The sequence below is a fragment of the Rhipicephalus sanguineus genome, chromosome 4 (assembly GCF_013339695.2).
Source record: "Rhipicephalus sanguineus isolate Rsan-2018 chromosome 4, BIME_Rsan_1.4, whole genome shotgun sequence".
NCBI lineage: Eukaryota > Metazoa > Arthropoda > Arachnida > Ixodida > Ixodidae > Rhipicephalus > Rhipicephalus sanguineus.
The window spans coordinates 170,137,084-170,155,499 of record NC_051179.1 but is presented as its reverse complement, the minus strand read 5'-3'; positions in this window follow the sequence as shown (position 1 = coordinate 170,155,499).

Here is an 18,416-nt window from a genome sequence, read left to right as displayed (position 1 = left end):
CCTGGCGACTTAAGGAACAGGGACGACTGATGGGTCGTAATGCGGCTTCAGTCGGTCGACGTGAACAATCTCACGGCCACGGCGGCGCCGGTCTGCGGATGGTTGAACGGGCTTGACAACATAGTTGACGGGAGAGGCTTGACTTAGGACGCGGTAGGGGCCTTCATACTTCTGCAGTAGCTTTGTGGAAAGGCCAGGAGCAGAGGAGGGAACGCGAAGCCACACCAATGTTCCAGGTGAATATGACTGGGGAGGCAGGTTTGCGTCATGGAGGTCCTTTTGGCGTGCTTGGTCTTGTGCGGTTAAGGAACGTGCGAGCTGCCTGCATTCCTCGGCGTAGGTGGCGACTTCAGATAGAGTTGTGGACTCTGAAGCGTCCGGGCGGTACAGAAGAATGGTGTCCATAAATGAGGAAGGTTCGCGGCCGTAAAGAAGAAAGAAGGGAGAAAATCCTGTCGTAGACTGAGTAGCGCTATTGTAAGCGTAAGTAACAAAGGGTAGTATGCGGTCCCAGTTGGTGTGGTCAGCGGAGACGTACATGGACAGCATGTCGCCTAGTGTGCGGTTAAAGCGCTCAGTCATTCCGTTGGTTTGTGGATGGTAGGCGCTGGTTGTCCGGTGCACAACGTTGCATTCAAGGAGGAGGGCTTGTACGGCATCAGAGAGGAACGTGCGTCCGCGGTCGCTGAGTAGCTCGCGAGGCGCGTCGTGGCGAAGAACAAGTTGGTGAAGTATGAATAAGCCGACTTCACGTGATGTGGCCTCTGGCAGCGCGGCAGTCTCAGCATAGCGTGTCAGATGATCGATAGCGACGATCACCCAGCGGTTTCCGTCTGGTGTGTACGGAAGGGGGCCGTACAAATCAATTCCGATGCGATCAAAAGGCCGGGAGGGACAAGGCAACGGCTGGAGCGGTCCAGTGACTACACGTGGGGGGCTCTTCCGGCGCTGACACTTGGAGCATGAACGCACGTATTGGCGGACGAAGCGGTACATGCCACGCCAGTAGTACCGCAGCCAGAGGCGTGCATAGGTTTTGATTACACCAGCGTGGCCGCATTGGGGATCCGCGTGAAAGGAGGCACAGATATCGGCACGGAGATGGCGAGGAATCACCAACAACCACTTGCGACCATCAGATAGATAGTTGCGGCGGTATAGGAGCCCATCGCGGATGGTGAAATGTCGAGCTGTGCGCCGCAGCGAGCGAGTGGCGGTACGTGGTGAGGGCTTAGATAAGAACTCCATTAAAGAGACGATCCAAGGATCCTGACGCTGCTCAGAAGGCATGTCAGCGTGTGTCAGGGCCGCAGAATCGTAGCTGGAAACAGACCCGTTGCCACAGTCATGGGGAAGGGGAGAGCGAGAAAGAGCGTCGGCATCTGAATGTCTACGGCCTGACCTGTAGACGACGCGGATGTCGTATTCTTGGAGACGTAATGCCCATCGAGCTAGACGACCAGATGGATCTTTCAGTGAAGATAACCAGCAGATGGCGTGGTGATCAGTCACGACATCAAATGGGCGGCCATATACGTAAGGTCTAAATTTTGTAATTGCCCAAACGATGGCTAGACATTCTTTCTCCGTGACCGAATAATTTTCTTCAGCTCTGGTGAGAGTGCGACTTGCGTAAGAAACAACGTACTCGTCGAAGCCACACTTGCGTTGAGCAAGAATAGCGCCAAGGCCGACTCCACTGGCGTCCGTGTGGATTTCGGTAGGGGCGTCTGGGTCAAAGTGACGGAGAATCGGTGGCGATGTCAGTAGATGACGTAATTTCGCGAATGCGGCGTCGCAAGCGGAAGACCATGCCATGACACCTTGGCTGTCAGCAAGTAGGCGTGTTAAAGGGGCCATTATAGATGCGAAATCACGAACGAATCGTCGAAAATATGAGCATAGGCCTATGAAGCTCCGGAGTTCTTTCAGGGTCGACGGCTTGGGAAACTCGGCGACAGCGCGGAGCTTTGCAGGGTCGGGTAGAATGCCGTCCTTGCTGACAACATGTCCCAAGATGGTGAGCTTCCTGGCGGCGAAGTGACACTTCTTCATATTGAGTTGTAGACCAGCCTGTGTGAGGCATTCCAGGACACTTGCGAGGCGCAGAAGATGGGTGTCGAAGTCCTTTGAAAAAACTACGACGTCGTCGAGATAACAAGGCACGTGTTCCACTTGAGACCTCGAAGGATGTTGTCCATAAGACGCTCGAAGGTGGCGGGGGCGTTGCAAAGGCCAAATGGCATCACGTTGAACTCGTACAGGCCGTCAGGAGTTACGAACGCAGTTTTTGGGCGGTCAGCTTCATCCATAGGTACCTGCCAGTACCCCGATCGAAGGTCCAGTGAAGAAAAGAACTCCGCGCCTTGCAAACAGTCGAGCGCGTCATCGATTCTGGGGAGCGGATAGACATCTTTGCGTGTGATCTTGTTAAGGCGCCTATAATCAACACAGAATCGGATGCTACCGTCCTTCTTTTTCACAAGTACCACCGGGGAGGCCCAAGGACTGTGGGACGGCTGTATAACGCCACGACTAAGCATATCAGTCACCTGGTCATCAATAACTCGGCGTTCAGCGTGAGAGACCCGGTATGGACGCTGACGCAGGGGTTCATGGCTCCCGGTGTCTATAGGATGGACGATGGCAGACGTTCGACCCAAACTGGTTTGCTTGTAGTCGAAAGACGTCCGAAAGCGGTCGAGAAGCTTCAAGAGTTGGGTGCGTTGAACAATAGGGAGGTCCGAATCAATTGATGGAAGGAAAGCGTCTAGGGAAGATGTGTTGGACGTGGTAACGAGATCAACGCTGGCGACCTGGAGGCTTGTTGTGCGATCGAGCAGTTGGCTAGCGCAAACAGAATCAATCTCCTCAAGACGCCCTATACATTCTCCGCGGAATACTGTGGCTGCGACCGAAAGCAGGTTCGTGACATAAATGCTTGAGCAGGAGTCTTCGATCGTGACAAGAGCAAAGGGGAGAATGAACTTCTTACGAGAAGTGAATGCTCCTGACGGTGTGAACATGGCGCTAGAGAAAGCATAGTCGCAGGAGATCGGTACCCGAACAGAAGACATAGGTGGGATGTCCGTGTCCGCGGCGACGACGACACGAGGAAAAGATGACTTGCCAGAATCGATGTCGGAGATCGCTGATAATTCTAGTTCGGCACGGGCACAGTCAACAATGGCATGATGTGTGGAAAGGAAGTCCCAGCCCAATATAACGTCGTGCGAGCAATGTGGAAAGACGACGAATTCGACGACATACAAAACGTCCTGAATGAGTAGCCGAGCCGTGCACGTCACGGAAGGTTGTATGGGATGTGCGGTTGCCGTACGGAGAGAAAGACCAGAAAGCGGAATCGTAATTTTTTTTAACTTGCGGCACATTGCTTCGCTCAACACAGACACAGCAGCTCCCGTATCGACTAAGGCCTGCACGGCAACACCTTCAATGAAGACAGTTATTTCGTTAGCAGGTTGAGAACGAGGTCTTGTAAATTTCGACAGCGGCGCAGTTCTTGCCTCCGGGACTGCGATGGTCAGTTTTCCGTTTGGACGGGCGAGGGGCGACGAATCATTGGCGAAAGCGAACGTCGGCGCGGGGACGGCGATCGACGGGAGTTGAAAGCTCGGCGGTTGGATGAAGAGGTGTCCGAAGTGGCGTGGGAGGGCATCGGCTGTGGTGGCTCTGGACGGACGTAGCTGTAACTTGCGTCAACGGTACCTGGACTGGCAACGCGGCGGCGGCAGAAACGCTCGACATGGCCGGGTAGACAACAGTAGTAACATATTGGTCGGTTGTCCGTTTTGCGCCAAGGATTATGAGGAGGGGTGACAGGACGGCGATAAAGTGGAACGGGCGGGCCTGCCGGCGTCTGCGTTGAGTAGAATGCACTTGAGGAGTGAGCAGAGTCCATAGGCGGAGAGTACGGGGGGGCTGGGGGGCTTGGGCCCCCCCCGGACTGCCTCATGGGGGGGCTGAGCCCCCCCTGGCGCCGGCCCAGGGTATTTTTTAAGAGCTTGGCTTAGGTCCCCGGGTCGTTCTGTCTGGCAGCTATTTCACAGGAGGCTGTTTATGCCCGCTTATCTTTCATTTCAGCTATTTAAAGTTCCGCACATGGGCCAGTGACAAGTAGACATGTGCGCCGGACCCAAAATCACCGGCGGCGGCGCGCCGGTGTTTCCACCTCCGGCGGCGGCGCGTGAACGGCGCGGGGCTCATCGGACCGGCGGCGGCGCGGCACGAGGGGGGGGGGGAGGGGAGGGCGAAGCAGTGAATGCGATAAGTACACGCCGTAATGTTACATGAACGAGGGCTAGCAGCTAACTCTTTTTGCTCCGATCTCACTTAACTCTACAAAACGCTGGTGTATGGCAATACGGCCGCTCCCGGGAGAGAAGCGGTTTTCGGTCAGTTTGTCGTATCAGTGGTCCGAGCGCGAAGCAGTGAGATCACATCGCTCACAGCACGTAGAAGGTATACGAGCCGTTCGCTGGTGGATGTCTGCCGAAATAGCGCGCGTGCCAGCGCTCTCGACCGCGCCCTTATAGTCAAAGTCCATAGTTGCTGCTAGAGTTACGCAGTGCCTCTACCCAGACATCCCTTCCTGCTCCTTCGCCCAGCAAATGACGGGTGGGGCGTTGCCTTCTGCTTGAGGAGCAATCGACGGCAGGCTTTACACGCGGGTTGATGTTATTCCGTGTGACGGAGATGGCCAGCTTGTTTCATCTCTGGTTTAGCCATGTTTCTTGGCAACGCTCGCGAGCTTTTACTCGCGGGTAGAACATACAATGGGCGGAGCGATGTTATCGATTTATTTTATACGGAACATGATGGCGACGGTGAAAACCTGTCCTGAGTGCCCATACAATTGCTAACGCAATAAAAATATACAAAAAACCATTGAAGCGGCCTCGCCTTTTTCCTGGAATCCAAGCTGCATCGTCTCCGCTGTAAAGAGTGCGTCCGTTGGAAGAATCATATAATCCGTCGCCTATTCCATTGGTTTCGTTCTCGCCTTCAATACCCTTCTTACAGGGGACATCTCCTCGCCACTTATTTCTTTATGAAGCACGCGTACAATGTCAGCGCTAAGCGTTGAGCCTATCATGATTTCGCCTCTTATCGGCGACAGTCTGTTATCTCTGCATGCGCGGTCGCCAACGCACAAAATGGAGCGAAATCTGTTAATCGCGCACGATAGTCGTACGAGAGAAGCAAGCGCGGGTGGACAACTGCATAGCAAAGCAGTATGGGAGACAATTCACAACTGTTGTTCCTCGTATATGGACCAGTCGAGAGTATGTACCCTGATGATGTCACGTGAATCACTGTTCTGGCATCACGAAGTGCAACAAAAAACAAGAAACGCCAAGAGAGAATAACGCGCTCGTTGTTTTTGTTTTTTGATGTATTTTCAAAATCTGTTGGGCGCCCTTTATAAAAACGGCGTGCAAACACGGACACAGGAGAGTAGTCAAGACACCAGAAATGCCACTGACCACTGAAAAATCACACAGCGGCCAAACCAAAGGTAGACACAAATATTTATCTACGCATTCCCACGTAAGAGGCCATACCCATCAAGTGCGAGTAGTGGTCTACGTGAGAGATTGCTGTTCACTCCCTCGACTTTTCTCTTATGTTCGTGTTTCCACGTCATGTCTTCTTAACATGAATACCACCAACTAGCTCAGCTATATTCTAAGTTTTCCATTCTCTTTACTTCTGTATATATTTATCAATTTACTCGAGTAAGAATGAAAGGAAAAAGTGTACTAACGCACCGAGATATATAGATAACTTATCTATTCTATTTATTTACGCACAGTGTACTAGGTTCAAGACTCCAAGAATATGCTATCCAGCGAGTTGGGTCGTCGCCCTTTATTAAGGCTGGAGGACGCGGCAGCGTTAAGGTCAGGCAATACTTGTGACATTTCTGGAGAAGAAAAAGATACTACAACTTCTGGGGAGCTATTCTTGATGCGTTCATCCAAAGGAGATGCCCACAGTCCATTTCGGCAGAGCGCATTCAGCAATTCGAAAAAGCGGTGAGCCGTGATGTCACCTCGCTCCTGACCACGTCGCCGCACCGAACCCGCCAGCACATTCCTAGCGTAAGAAGAGAGTGGACGAAATGCACAGAAACAGGAACTTTTCAAGTCTGAATTTTCATATGAATGTGATCCAGATATTTGAGAACGATGCAAGGAATGCGTACCGACCTTATACAGCTGCGTTAGACGAGCGGCCGCATTAAACCTAAAAGACATGTGCACCGAAAATCGGATCTCTGAGGGCTGCGTTCGTTGCATCGAAGCGCATTATTCCGTCCCTATCATTTGTGTCGAGAGTGTTTGAAAGCTGCGTGATGTCATGATGGCGCTGCAGAACAAGAACCGGAAACAGGGGGCGCGCTTCTCGCCGAGCTCCTAAAGTCCCTCTATCTTTGAGCTCCTAAAGTCCCTCTAAGATAGAGCTCCTAAAGTCCCTCTATCTTACGAGCTCCCGCTATTCAGCGGCCGCTGAAATGGACAGTTCATTACATGGACACATCGAGAAGAGCTCCTCCGGCGAAGTGCTGTATTTTATTTCCAGATTCCCCATTCGAATTAAAAGAAACGACTAACGGTGGCGCGCCGCAATAATTGCGCGGCGGCGGCGGCGGCGGCGTGATCTCTCTTGGGACTTCGGCGGCGGCGCGAGCGGCGTGACCAAAAACAGGCGGCGGCGGCACGGCGCGGCGGCGCACACCTCTAGTGACAAGCCAAACATTCAATGGAAAAATGCCCCTCAAACGGATTTTTACGCGCAGAATATGTTGTGCTGATGAACAACTGAAGCGACGACAAGCTACGACAAATTAAAAAATTCATCGGCGATTACGATACTGCCTAATTCGCTGAGCGCAGCCTCGTGTTCGAGCAACGCCAGCTTTGTTTGAAGTTTTGACTATCCGCAGTTGTAGCAATGTAACATTCGTTACATATTGCCACAGAAACTGCCAGCGCTCGAGTGCTACGCACACTATATACTCTGTGCATTGCAGCTGTCACGAACCAAGTGAAACGCCCACAGCCCCGTTACGACAAGCGAAGCCAGCCGCAGTGCACGTGCCAGCCCTGCATGCGCACGAGCTCCGACCGAGGGGCCAGCGCGTGCGACAGAGGAAGAAAGCGAGGTTAGAGGCCAGTATGCCGTGATATCGACAAACTACACTGTAAAAAATCTGTGTAAAAGTACAGACATCTTTACAGACAAAGTCTGTGGACACACAGAAAATTTCTGTTATTCGTCTTTAACAGAAATACGTAGCTGAAAAAAACAGAAAATTTCTGTCTTTATAGCCGGCGCTTTACAGACCATTGATCACGTGCCTCTTACTAATTGAAAAACAGCTATAAAAATACACTCCACCGAGTAATAAATTGCGTATATTTTAGGAAGCAAGCCAACTGTAGCAATTAATTTTGTCTCAAGTAATCTGCGCATTCGTACATGTTGCGGTCCTTGCTTTCGGCGCGCTTCGATGCACAGATTCAAATTTCATGCTGCATAGGCCTATAGTTTCTTCTTTGTGGACTGGACCGACTGACGCTCCTCGTTGTTTGCTCGTCGACGGTCTGCTGCCATTGAACCACTGCGCTTTGTTACAGTTCGTCCATCAGGTGAGTGAAAGTTCCCTTGCTGCTTTATGTGATTACTGAACTCTATTCTCTATTACTGAAGTGATATTACTTGATAATGTTGTTGCTATAGCGCTCGATGACAGTGGCTCGCGTAGCCATGCACAGTTAGCAACGTTTTTTGAACGAATGGTTCTGGAAACGTTGATTGCTAGTGCACGTCGTATTTAGCTGTGCTGCTGCGCTTAGCCGTGCGGCAGGAGGTGTAAGCAGAGCAGTGCTGCCATTTCAAATGTGCCAAGCGGCTGCCGCGGTCTGCGCAGTGTGCTTCGTTGTTACCACGCAGAGCGTACTATCGTGCACGCGATTGCGAGAGATTGCGTCACACTGCAATGTGTTCGACCGTTGTCTCCTCTCTGAGCCGCTAGTTTAGGCGCACCGAAGCGGGTGCTCCGCTAATGTTGCGATCTAAGAATGTGTTTGTGTCATGTGGCGTTGGTGGAGCAGTCCCATTTATGCGGATCGTGTGCGTCCTTAGCTTGCTATGATGCGTGATTTCTTGTTCTGCTTTGCCAGCGTAATCGCCTCGTTATAAAGGGCCCTTTATAGTCCAGCGCAGCGTTCGCGTCAACCAGCAGAGGTTGGCGGCGCCAGGTTCGTTGGTTCGTCACGTTACGTTGACGCGAAAACCGGGCACTCATACTCCCACTTGCTCGCCCCGCCGGCCGCGCTACGTCGACTTGACGCATACGCAGTTGAGCACGCCCGGCGTCCCTTCGTAACGAAGAACGAAGAAACGCGGACACCGTGCAGTCAAGGTCTTTGGGTACACTGTTCTTTGGGTAACGTCGCCGGCGCGGATTGCAGCATGTCGAGTCTCGCGCCGGCTGCAGCAGGGGCGCGGCGCGCCACGGACGCCGGACGCGCGGTCGCGCCGGCCTTTGTGCTGTATACGTTTGAATAGCGTAGCGTCGCTATGCCGAGCGTGCGCACGCGTCGACGTTACGTCGAACTATAAAGGGTCTTTGACACCGCAGCGCTAATGTGTCTGCCTTAGTGAACTGTATCGCTCGAGATTCTGTTCAATAATATAATCACTTAAAAAGTGACGCAACGCAGTGTCCCTTTTGAGCAACGCCCCAACCGGTTTCATATTACCGCAACGATTCTGTGCCCTCTACATGAACAGCACTTATCGAAAAAATGCAGTCGAACAAGCATATATCGAACCACACGAATTGTTGTGCCTGTGAAACAGAGGTAGAATTCCATGCAAATATCTTGGGCTTGTGCACGCAAATATAGTGCTCCTCTTCGCTGCACATCTGATATATCGAACGCGACGCCACGCCCAAGGCCTCAAAGTGCACTGCACCACACGTGCAGGAAATCCGCGCACGCGTAGTGCGCGTAGCGTAGTGTGCGTAGCGCCTGTCTTTTGTCGCTCTCCTTTTTTCTGCTTCCTTTCCTTTTTTTTTTGAACTTTGCGCGTTACTACAAGATATGTATGCGTGGCGACATATAAGTTATTTTCAGTGCCACAGTCTGATAGTGTCTTTCCTCACTTCTGGCTCACTGGCTTCTTCGTTGACTGGGCGAACCACACGCCTCTGCGCGCTTACTGGTTCGCGCCTGGGTTCGGGAGAGTTGGACATGACTCATCTGTTCACAGTGCAGCAGCGGCTCGGTAAAGATGTTGAGCCAGTTCGGCGTCGTCGGTAGACGCAACGGTGAAAGCAGTGTCGTTTGAGACGGCGTCACGGGGGCCTAAGGTTCTCGAACTTTCGACGCTATGCACAAGCGGCTTTGTTCGAAGCCCGCTGGCTGTTCTTCATCACGGCGCTGGGGAAGGGTGGGTGCTTTGAAGAAGTGGCGGCCTTTGATGAATTTCCGTTCCGTTGAAGGTATCGGTGCCGTGATCTGACGCTGGATCTGGAATGTGGTGTAAGCGCTTACTTGTTCGAAACACGCTGGCTGTTCTTGCACGCGTTTCTCTGGCATGGGGGGAGGGTGGGTGCTTTGAAGAAGAGGCGCCTTTTGATGAACTTGCGCTCCGTCGTAGGTATCGGCGCTGTGACTTGACGCTGGATCTGGAATGTGGTGTAAGCGCTTGTTCGAAACACGGTGGTTGTTCTCGCACGCGTTTAGCTGGCGTGGGGGTAGGGTGGATGCTTTGAAGAAGTGGCGGCTTTTGATGAATTCGCGCTTCGTGGAAGGTATCGGCGCCGTGATTTGGCGCTGGATTTTGAGTGTGCTGTAAGCGCTTGCTTGTGACTACAGGGCATGTCTTTCTCGGCACTAAACTGGCCTTTTTTTTTATTCAGCACTACTTCCTTCTTGCGCATTTCACGTGTGCTGCCAGTTGAGCCCCGTCGACCTGTTCGGCTTTTTGCGCATCAAATAAATCATTTATCACCGTCGTGTGCCTGTCGACGTTGCTGCTTTTGGATACGCCAATCGGTAATCTCCCGTCTTTCTGCAAGTTTAGATATTTGTCAGAGACGTGCTATGTTGTTATTATGAGCGCAATTTCCAATATCGAATTATTTATACATCGAACTATTTCACAATCTCCATCGAATTAGATATATCCGTGCTCGATTGTACACCGAAAATAGAGCGAACCATCGCACGCGCAGACCAGCATCTTCAGAATGCGTCATTTCACTTCCACTTAGGGCAAGAGATTCGGTGCTAATACAGCCTGAAAATCACTTGTTGATTTTTTTTCTTTCTTGCATTGTGCTTTTTGATAAGCATCGTTCGGGCGCTCAAAGTGTTTGAGAGTACGCAGTGTTAAAATACGTGCAAGCATTCAGCTTAACAAATTGTTTGAAAGGGTATGAGCTTGAGCTTGTTGGTTTGACTTCATAACAGGAAACAGCGCGGGCAAACGGGACAAGAAAGTCCTATCAGCCTTTCTTGTCCCGTTTGCCCGCGCGGTTTCCTGTTATTAACAAATTCTATTTTACCTCGTGTCTACTTATTCGATCAATGCTCTTTTTTTTTATTCAAGGATACCACCTGTGATGATGATATTGAGGAAATGCCAAGTTGGCCTTTCATATTTGCTAAAGGTATGTTATTCTCCCCTTCTAAATATAGTAAATCTTGAACCAAAATTTTCAACTTCCAGGTGGTGGTTTCCTGACAGGGAAGTCCTTCACACCTTGCATTGACAACGTTCCTCTCATGCAAGCATGCAGTCCTAGAGAGGCGTTCAAGATATTATTCCTGGCACACTTTGCGTCAACTTTGCCCACCCAAAAGAGGCAAGTCTTATCCTGGAGTTCACTCATAGGTGAGATTGAAACTAAATCTTGGACACAATACTTTGGCCAATAATTTTAGCTTTCCGGTAACATTAAAAAAATGTGTGGTATATTGCTCACATAGAATACCTTTATTTATTGAGATGGCCTCATTTAGGTAACCTGAAAAGAAAGCGTTTTGAAACAAAAGTACTAAAACTAAACCATAATGCCTTCAATGAGAAGCTACCTGTTTTATGGTATACTGCTCGCGAGTATCCACAAGCAAACTGGCTGTCAGTACTTCGACATTAGAAGCAGGGGCGTAGCCAGAACTTTTTTTCGGGGGGGGGGGGGGGTTCAACCATACTTTATGCATGTTCGTGCGTGCGTTTGTATGTGTGAGTGTATATATACACAAGCAAAACTGAAAAATTTCGGGGGGGGGGGGGTTTGAACCCCCCCCCCTTGGCTACGCCCCTGATTAGAAGGTCCAGATTCTAATTTTAGTGTTATAAAGGTTAGGAGTTTCATTTTAGACCTATGTGGCAATATTGTATTTAAAGTGATGGTAATTTAAGTTGAGATGGATGCATGCAGAAAAGCATATTCTTAATGAAGAGCAAGTAGGTGCCTTTGTAGTTACACTGTATCTAAGAATATTTAGGTTCTTGTGCACTGCTAAACGGAATTGCCTCTTCTTTTTAGGTCAATTGCCACTGTCAGTCCCGGAAAGGGCACAACGACTGACCATACACGTGGGAAACAGCACAACCTGAACCCGAAAGTGCCGTCATTGAGTAGCTCCCTGAAGGACTTGACGTTTAAACATATGTGCCGGCCAACTCGAACAATATCCCCGAGAGATTCCTGAACCCCTTGTGATACTGGGGCATAGTGAACGAAACGGGAATTGTACAACTAACAGACAAGAAAGCCAAGGCAAGTACAGGGGATGTTATTTGTAGTCATTACGAAGTAAATGTGAAGAAAGCAAAGTGGATGAAAAGATAACATCGCGCTGGCAGGGAGCGAACCTGCGACCTTCAAAAAACGCATAGTGGCCGCTTGTGATAGTGTGGGCATCTCTCGTATTTCAAGATGCACATGTTGGCAACTGCCTGAACTTTTATGTTCCATGTCAATAAACTTGTTCACATTTCACTCTATGGTGTACTGAATTAACGAATTTGTGAGAGAGGATGCGTGCTATAAAAGGGACAATGCAGATGCAAAAAATCGTGGTGCTTTCTGTCTGAGATTTTCTGCTCTTGCACCACATACATTTAATATTGCATAACCTGTCAAATTGCCGAATTTTCGTCAACTGACGTTGCTGCCATGAGAAAGAATAAAATTTCAGAATTTCTTGTTACTTAAAGCAGAAAACCCATTTTAATTACGGAAACTTCCTGTACTGAACGAATGAAAAAAAATACTTGTCCAATCACAGGATTTTTGTACTAAAAAACCAAGAGTAGTAAAATTACAGAAATTCGCTGTTAGTGCGAACCGAAAATCTATGTCAAGGTACAGAAGTTTTCTGTTACTGCCAACAGAAAAGACATTCGAAATTACAGGAATTTACTGTTGCTGAGAACAAAAAATACATGTAATATTATAGACATTTTCTGTTACTGAAAACGGAAAAACCGATGGAAATTACAGAAATTTTCTGTTAGCAGGAACAGAAGAGACATGTAAAATTACAAAAACATAAAAACAGAAAACAGAAAGAGAACAGAAATTTTCTGGCAGGCCAGCTGCCAGACAATTTCTGTTTTTTTCAAGAAAAATTTTTTACAGTGTACGCGTTCGCTCTCTTTCGTCCTCGTTCGCGCTATCGGTTACGCCGCCGACGCCAACGGCGATGCCGCTCAACGCAGGAACGGACGCCTAAGAGCTGCGCTCTAATTGTCTTGAACCCCGTAGTGAATGGTTTTGAGAACACAAAAATGATACTGAGAATACAAAGCAATCCCGACACAGTCAGTCAGTGAACGCTTTCGCACAAGCTTACTCGCCAATAAAAAAAAAAACGGGTAATTTTTTGGTTGCCTAGATATTGGTACCCTTCGACATGCCTGCTTATAAAAGTGCCGAGAAAAGATTGTACGCAGTTTTGATTTATCAGTAAAGGGTTTTACTAAAAGTTCGGCCACCAACGAGCAACTCCATTACTCGTCCAGATTCATAACCGCAGCTTCGCACAAGGTGTAGTGGTAGCAAATGGTATTTGCTACCATCTCAGAATTACTTTCGGCCATCTTGAATTGAACTCACTGGCATAAAATTAAAGCTTCCCGTCATAGCGTTAGCCTACTGTCTCCTGTGTGGCGCATGTTTTAACAAAGTAAAGTCTAACCCCACGCATTGCCTGAATCGATTTTACGCGACGCAGTCAACGACGCGACCTTTTTCGCTTCGAGCCAAGAGTTACGAGGTGGATCGATGTCTTTGTGTAAATTGAAAAATAAATCTAGGGTCTTCCACTTACAGATCTTCATTATGATATCGCGGGCACCTAAGAGACTAAAGTTACATTAAATTCTTTAATTTGGAAGTTGGACTCCTCTCTCTCTATCTATCTATCTATATATATATATATATATATATATATATATATATACAGGGAGGGGGACAGTGAGAGAGGAATGTGGAAGAGCAAGTCGGGCCCCCGCCCCCTCCGGTAAAATGAAAACTCTCCGCCTATGGCAGAGTCCGTGCCGTGTGGCAGCGCATGTGACTGCCTTCTCGCGACGTCAGCGTAGGTCAAGGGCGCGGATACAGGCGGCGGCTGGTGCGTAGGCGGAAGGGCTTCGGATACTTGCTCCTCAATGGTTTGTCGCAGCGACGAGGGGATCCCATGAGCATTGCCTGGGAGAAAGGGTGAAAGAGACAGTTGTCGTGCAACTTCTTCTCGGATGAACTGCTTGATTTGTTGCGTCAATACCGTCGGGTCCGCAGAGATGGCGCCAACGGTGAGTGCTGACGTACTGGTCGTGTCGAAGCTAGGACGGCGTGTGGAGATGCGCTGCTTTCGCAACTCGTCGTAGCTCTGGCAGTGCTGAATGACGTCCGTGACTGTTTGAGGGTTTTTGGCCACAAGCATGTGGAACGCATCGTCCTCGATGCCTTTCATGATATGCTTGACTTTGTCGGCCTCGGACATGGCAGGATTGAAGCGGCGGCAGAGGCCTACGACGTCCTCAATATAGGAAGTGAAACACTCTCCAGACAGTTGGGCGCGATCACGCAAGCGCTGCTCTGCGCGGAGCTTGCGCACTGTCGGTCGGCCGAATACGTCCGCGAAAGTCGCTTTGAAAGAGGACCAGGTAATCTCGGCCTCATGGTTGTTAAACCAGAGTTCCGCGACTCCTCTCAGGTAGAACTGGATGCTGCAGAGTTTGTCGTTATCGTCCCACTTGTTGTTGACACTCACTCTTTCGTACGAAGAGAGCCAGTCTTCGACGTCCTGCACATCAGTACCGCTGAAGATGACTGGGTCGCGCTCCCTTAGAATACCGGGACAGCGAGGAGCTGGGGGTGTGGCAGCATTCTGCTGTGCGACTTCGTCGGGCATGGTTGACAGGGAAGGTAGAGTCCGGTTACGGAGTTCCAGGGTGCAAAAGAGAACCAGCACTCTCCACCACTTGATGGTACGCGTTTAGCGTTGAGTCCGTGAGGCGTTTAATGAATAAATAGCACAGGTTCAGCGACCAGCAGTCCGAAATGGAGCAAGCACGAGCACCAACAACCGTCCTCGTCTTCGTCTTTCACTGGCGCCCCTGTTTGCGCCATATCCATTCTACACTTATTATAAGTTTTGTTTTGATTTTGAACTACAAAAATATTATTTTGTTTCATGAAAGCGACACAATGGAAATCAAGAACGGAGAAAGCAATACCAATTTCGACATTTTAACATCGGTCGCCGAAGCAATCGCACGAGATCGTATAGAAGGCCAGGTTGCTGCACAGAAAGTTATATTTACAGATAGCGTAATATTGTGGCTAATCGCAGTGAGCGTTGTAGACAAATTTTTTGAAGCTAGCCCTTAGGAAATGTCACCATCATCACATTTGTTCTTGTATGGATCTCTATGCGTGCAGTACGTCAACGAGAATGTGGTTACACTAGTATTTACGTTAGAAGTGTGGAATACGGCGCAGATAAATTACCATAGGTGGACGCAAGAGGGGGCGCATGATTATTTCTGGTAACTTATAGATAGTGTAGTGCACTTAAAGGAGTACTGACACGATTTTCAAGTGCAGCAAAACAGACGTTTTTGGTTTCCTTGGCATGTAGTGTTAACGCTCTCCCCACACCGCATCCGGGAAACACGTATAAATATTTAAGTTTGATTTTAAACTTTTCATCTCCCAGCATCTGCAAGGCAGCTTCACCGCATGGAGAGCCCTATGACGTTTCAAGTCAGCTCACTTGGTTTGCGAAGTCTGGGTTTTGCATGCAGCCTAAATCAAAGAAATTGCTGTCGGAGGCACTGGACGACAGTTCACTCATCATGAACCACGTTCGAATGACAACAAAGGACAGCAGGTGCATATTTCGCGGGTTGCAGTCTGCCCGTGACGTCACGGGCAGACTTGACACGTCACTATGAAGCCGCCCTTTCGAAACCCGAAACCGAACCTGGTGGTTGAAAGAAGCGGTGTTAAGAATATCTGCAATGCATCCCCAGGCACCACGACACTCTTTTTAGGGTTCTCAACACCCGTACTTCCATTTAGAGCAACAACCCGAAAAATTTCAAAATTCATGTCAGTACTCCTTTAAAGCGGCTATCCCAAGTCATTAAGGAACTTCCTATCTAGTAATGGTGTGGTTTCTCATGTAGTGAACGCATGGGATTCATCTGAACGTTCAAAGAGAAAAAGAAAGTCAAGTAGAAACGTGCATCGCGTCGGTAACATACGGACGTAATATTTCCCGTTTACCTCATTAGAACATTGTTATTGTGCGCAACTGCATTATAAGAATGCTAAAAAAAATCAAGGCAGCTTCGCAACAGTCGTTCCAAGCCTGACGGAAGTGTGGAACTGGGTGGCCTGCTTTGTTTCTCTTTGTTTTTCTCTTTCTTTCTTCCTTTTCTCATTCTTTTTGTCTGATCTCTGTTTTTCTTAGCCATTTTTTGTCTCTATTCTTTTCTATTTCTATCGCTCTCTATGTATTTCTTTTTCTTTCTCGCTCTTTCCATCTTTATTTCTCTGTCTTCCGTTTCTTCATCTCTCTATTTATTTCTCGTTTCCTCTTTCGTTCTATCTCTTTCCGTCTCTCTCTTTCTTTGATTCTCTGTCTTTATCTCTTTCTTCTCTTTCTGTCTCTTTATTTCTTCTTTCTATGCTATGCTTAACTCTCTCGCCACCTCCTCACCCTCACTTCCCTTTGAAACCCCTTGCTACACTATACTATGCAAGCCTATGCTATGCTCTGCTAGCGTGCCTGGATAGCCGAGTGGTTACGACGCTTGCCTTCGGATCATGGGTATGCGGGTTCGGCTCCCGCCTCGCCAAGAATTTCTCCCTTTCTTTCTATCTCTTTCCTCTCTCTCCTTCGATCCTCTCTCTGCACTCGTTCTCTCGCCCATCACGATTACTGCATCCCATACCGGACGAATCGGCGCACGTGTGTGGAGCGAAGCAGAAGATGAGGAAGAGGACGAAGTGAGCGCGTGCCGATTGATGATGGTGATAGTTTTCTGTTATCACTGCACGCACTAACGGTCGGCTCTCCGCTGTCAAAATGTGTGGAGTTATATATATATATATATGGTGTAATTAGTGTGCTTCTGATTCACTTTCTTGTACGCTGATCCTGGCGGCCCACCGGGAAGCCAGAAACCCTACCGGAGCTCCAATATGTTAAAAGGTTGCTAAATGCGAGTAACGATTTATCTAAAAGTGAAAGGTCAATGCTTGAGAACGTCTAAAACGTCAATATTATACGCAACAGCTCTACAGCAATCGAGAAATTAAGGTAAACATAGCACATGATTTGCGCAACTAGTGGGACATTCTGGAACGCAAGCCCGATGATCTAGCAGGGCCTCAGTAGAAATAATCGTGAGTACTCAAGCTATTGAAGTGCATTACAATACGAAATAAAATTCGAATGTTCATTTCAGTCTGATTCATGTAAAAACAATCTTCTTGACGGTAACCGTTGAGAACGACGCAAGTCCTTTCCGTCGGACTGTACACCGCTAAAGCCCCTTGCTCCGCTGCGCCGGCTGTCGGGCAGTAAAGCGCGAGCATGGCGAATGACACGTCAGAATGCCGTTCTCGGAGGCTGCTGGTCTGAATAGCGCGAACGGTATGCGGCCCACTAAAACCAGATTTTCTTTCAAACTGGGTATTTCCTATGCACAAAAAAAGCACTACGAGGTTTCTGGAATGCTATTTCAACAATCCACGCCGACCTAATCTTTGCCTTAAGTGTCCTTTTAACGTTGAAAGATTGTGTGCATAGGCTTGTAAGGGTTGACGGAGTCAGAAATGACTGGTGGATTTCCGTGCGAGCAAATTATTGTGTCGGACAATAACAATACCAAAAACTGATATAAACATACTTATAGATGAACGTGCGAAGGGTAAGATCAGTTGCAATAAAACGTTGAAGGAGTGCAAGAATTTACTAAAGTGATTTCCTACTCATAGAGGAGGCATCACAGTGCCTGTAAGCGACATCAATAAAGCCGTTAATACTGGAGAACACTGTCCGGTGATGTCGATTCCAGCCACTCTTTCTATGCCAAAATATTTTTGGGATTTTCACTGTTGCGAGCTCTAAGGCATTAGTGCAAAATTTTGAGCACTTTCAGCAGTGCTTTCACTATGACGGGGACTTGCGAATCACTTGCACACAAAGACTAGGCACGAAAGATGCGGAGTGAAAGGAGCACATCAATAAGTAAGGACGAGCTCTTAATAGTCAATGCTGCACAGCGCCACAAGTGGCATGTGTCGGTACAGCACAACTGCCGTCAATTGTGCTAACAGCGGATGCTCTAAAGTGTGAGAGGAGCCGCGTTCAATTAACAGAGAAATGCATCCCATCCAAACTCGCGCATGTGGCTTTAGTAGGCGTTCTACCAAACCACGCAGTATGATTAAAGTCACGTGGTTTTAAGCGTGCAATGTTACATTACTTACATCGCGTTACAACTTAGGCTTCTCTACGGTAAATTACGAAGTGTAAAAAGGCTTACCTTCCAGCCCAAGAGCAACATCAGGTCAGTCATGGCGTTCTCGTAGCGCGACATCACGTTCCACAAGAAGAAGAGCGGGCTCTGACTATAAGCAAGGAAGACGTCACTGGGTCCCACCTGCACGAATAATATGTTCATGCTGGAAGCCAGGACGCCTTCGACCCCTCCCCCCTCCTTTTACTAGTATACAGGAAGGGGGGAGGGAGACTGTCCACATGAAAGATCGCACAAATTACTAGCTCCCGCTGAATTGTTCTCTACACATGTAGGTACTACCGCAACGAGCGATCCATAAATAT